The following is a 4,008-nucleotide window of genomic DNA, read 5'->3' on the forward strand; positions in this document are numbered from 1 at the left end:
AGGGTGCACACATCGCCGGTGTGGTGAGATCCACTCTGGAGCCTGGAAAAGGGAAAGGCCTGTGCAGGCTCCAGCCGGGCCTGGAGGCTGTCTCAGCAGGGAACTCCAAAGCCTTGGCTACAGGAGCATGGTTTGGAAGTGGGGGCACTGAGTGGGGGCAAGACCTCTCAGCCTGTGGGCTCCTAGTTCTGGAGGAGGGGCAAGCCAAAGGCAGCCACAGGTCCTCGAAAGCAGACAGCCCAGCACGGGGCATCTCCAGTTTGGATCTGTGGGCCTTACTGTACACACACACAGACTCCCTCTCTGTCTCTCTCCCTCTTAATTCTTCCCTTCTCCTTTTTTTTTACTTTAAATTTTATTGAGATCTTTACAGATTCATATGCAGTTATAAGAAATAATGTAGAACTTGGGACATGTTAGCTGGAGTATCCAGACACGTATATGAAAAGTCCTACACGGAGTCAGATGAGAAGAGAGGTAAGGGCAGGCCACAGGCAGCAGTAGGGAATTGTGAATTGGAACCTGCTTTCCACATCAGTATGAAGTTTTGTTTGTCAAGGAAGAAGGCTGTAACATGTCATTTAACAGTTAATTAGATGGGTTTATAACTTCTAAATATTTAGACACATGGCATGTGGGCCTCCCTTTGTGTCCCTGCCCAACACCCCACAAAGGTTAGGTGTGAGCCTAGAACTGGAGGGAAGTTTATTCCTAATTATCCCTGGAGATAGTCTGAAGGTTCTGAAATCTAACTAGAACAACATACTAGGTCCCATAAAAGGCCCCATCCCTCTTGCGGAGAGCCTTCTAAGAGTCTGGTAGCCTATAGAAGGCGCGTGCTAGGAGCATCAGGGATGGTGTGTGGAAAACTGGAGAGAGGAAAGCTTCTCTTGGTGAGGCTGAAACAAAAACTCTTGTTCCCCAGGGATAAATGGTCCATGTTCACTACAGTTGACTGCTTTGGTGTTTTCCTCTTTGTTCTTGTTCTTTTGGGATTTCCCTTAACATCCTAGTAAAACTCCGCATGAAAAACTGTATGCCTTGACTGACCTGAGAGGCCCAGGGGGATGTGGACTTGACTAGCTGGTGAACTCAGAGCCCCAGGACTTAGGACAGAGCCAGCAGTCAGGGAAGGTGGAGTCCTGGCAACATTTTGTGACCTCTGCTACATTGCCCTTCACAGGATTGACAGGATCCAGAGCTTCAGGAAGGCAGGGCCTGGTCCTGTCCTACTCTAGGGCCCAGAGTGTGTGCGCGCTCAGACAATGTTGAATGAGTGAAAAGATGTCCTCATCTACCACAGTATACAAAGTAAACACTTAATAACTTGTTGAATTATTTTCAAATAATGTATTAAGTAAAATTATAATGAACAAAAATGTATAAATAATACATATACATATTATATAATTATATAAATAGTATAAGCATACATAATCATAAAATCAAAATATAATTAATAGTAAATTATTAATTTAAAGTTTAAATAGTAAATAATAAACTATTTAGACCATTTGATTGAATTTTTAAACTAAATTTACTAATAGAAAGTCTGACCATTTTGTCTAAAGAGAGAGAAATGCAAATTGCTATGTTACCAGACTGAAAACAGGGGGATGGTTTAAAATAGCTTCAAGCAATTGCATCATAATTTCTTCCTGATTTTAGCCTACCAGAGCACCATGTTCTGAATTGTTTGCCGTTTCCTTGACAGATCTTCTCTTCCTTAAGATATTTATTGCATTTGTAGAACAAGTTCTTCCACCAAAATAAAGAACCATTGCTTCTAGAACAGGTTTGCCAAGTAAGGCTGCTCAGGTTGTCTCTATTTATGTGTTTATTTCAAGTTCTTAAAGGTCCCTAGATTGTTTTAGAGTAAGTGCTTGCAGTATTTATGTTTAGTATTAACAGCTCTATCAAATTTTCCAAGAGCTATGTATCTGACCTATGGCCACAATGTATTGACCTGTTACCATGATTCTATGCAAGGTGGACTGCAGCCCATTCTGACCCATTCTTATCCACAGCAATTAAAGGTTATAAGACAAGTAGATCAATGGAATGGAATTGAAAGTCCAGAAATGAACCTGTACAACTATGGCTAATTGACAAGGGTTCCAAGACAATAAAATGGGGGGAAGAATATTCTTTCAATAAATGGTGCTAGGACAACTGGATATTCAGGAGCAAAAGAATGAAGTTGGACCTCTATTTTACAGCATATATAAAAGTCAACCAAATATGGTGCTTGCTTCGGCAGCACATATACTAAAATTGGAATGATACAGAGAAGATTAGCATGGTCCCTGTGCAAGGATGACACACAAATTCGTGAAAAAAAAAATCAACCAAATATGGGTCAAAGACCTAAGTTTAGAAGCTAAAACTACAAAATGCTTAGAAGGAAACAGAAGCAAATCTTCCTGACCTCAGATTTGGCAACAGATTCTTAGAAATGGCATAAAAGTACAAGCTACAAAGAAAAAACAAACTGGACTTCATAAAAATTAAAATCTTTGGTGTATCAAAGGACAACCAAGAAAGTGAAAATACAACCTACACAATGGGAGAAGGTATTTGCAAATCATGTATCTGATGAGGGACTTGTATCCCAGAGTGTATAAAGAACTCTTTAGAACTCAGTTACACAAGACACAAAACCAAATTAAAAAATGGCAAAGGACTAGAATAGATGTTTCTCCAAAGAAGATACATAAATGACCAACAAGCACATGAAAAGATGTTCAACATCATTAGTCATCAGGAAAATACAAGTCAAAACTACAAAAAAATACCATTTCACACCCACAAGGAAGGCTACAATCAGAAAAAAATACATAAACAGAAAATAAGTGTTGCCAAGGATACAGAGAAATTGGAATCCTCAAAAATTGCTGATGGTAATGTAAAATGTTACAGCCACTGTGGAAAATGGTTTGATGGTTCCTCAAAAAGCTAAATTTAGAATGACTGTATGATCCAACATCCTAGGTCTATACCCGGAAGAACTGAAAAAGGCACTTGAACAATTGCATGTACACAAATGTTCATTATAGCACTATTCGCAATAGCCAAGAGGTGGAAACAACCCATATGACCATCAGTGGATAAACAAAATGTGATATAGCTATACAGTGGAATGGAATGGAATTCAGCCATAATATTACAATGCCACATGCTACATTCTATAATGTGGATGAATTTATGCTAAGTGGAAGAAGCCAGATGCAAAAGTTCACAAAGGGTATGCTTCCATTTACATAGAGAATAGGTATATCCATAGAGACAGAGAGCAAAGTAGTATTTGCCAGGGGTTGAGAGAAGTGGGACATGGAGAGTGACTGCTTCAAAGAGCTTTCCTTTGGAGGTGATGAAAATGGGGGGACTAGACAGAGGTAATGGCTGCACAACATTGTGAGTGTACTGTCACTGAACTCTATACTTTAAAATAGTTTATGTTATTCAGATTTTACTTCAAAAAAAAAAAAAGAAAAATGACAACAGTGAGGCACTTGTCCCTGTCCCAGACACCTCTGTGGAGCTGCCTCCATGGGCCTGAATGAATCCTAGGCCCCCAAAACTCTAGGGTAGTCCTTCAGATGCTAAGCCAATCCTCAGGCGAGCAGGAAGCACAGCACAGCCCTGTCCTTCCATTCACTGGGGCTTCAGAGAAAGTCACACGAGCCAGGGTCCCCCTGCTCACCTTTCCCCAGCCCTCTGTTATTAAACAAGTCTTGGATGTGGTACCAGGTCTGATTTGACCATAATTTGTGGAGCCCAGTGCAAAATGAAATTGCAGGGCCGTCTGTTAAAAGACTATTAAGAATTCCAAGACGGCAATAGCAGATCCTTTAAACAAGCACAGGGCTCTTCTCCTCTGCATCCTGTCTGCACTAGTCACTGTGCCCTGGTGATACCCCAGAGCTCACTATATTGAATGCCAGGGGATTGGGAGCAAGTAAGACCAGCCTGAGGCCCTGCACCCATGGGGAGGCAGGCTTGATGAAC

General features: G+C 41.0%; 1 non-coding gene across 1 annotated transcript; it reads left to right on the top strand.

Moving 5' to 3' along the window:
* Positions 1-2,244: 2,244 nt before the first annotated feature.
* Positions 2,245-2,351, top strand: LOC118907840 (U6 spliceosomal RNA). The gene has a single exon (XR_005022991.2). It is a non-coding gene; the product is annotated as a U6 spliceosomal RNA (small nuclear RNA).
* Positions 2,352-4,008: the final 1,657 nt, after the last annotated feature.

Source organism: Manis pentadactyla, chromosome 6, assembly GCF_030020395.1.
Source record: "Manis pentadactyla isolate mManPen7 chromosome 6, mManPen7.hap1, whole genome shotgun sequence".
In the NCBI taxonomy this organism is placed as follows: Eukaryota; Metazoa; Chordata; class Mammalia; order Pholidota; family Manidae; genus Manis; species Manis pentadactyla.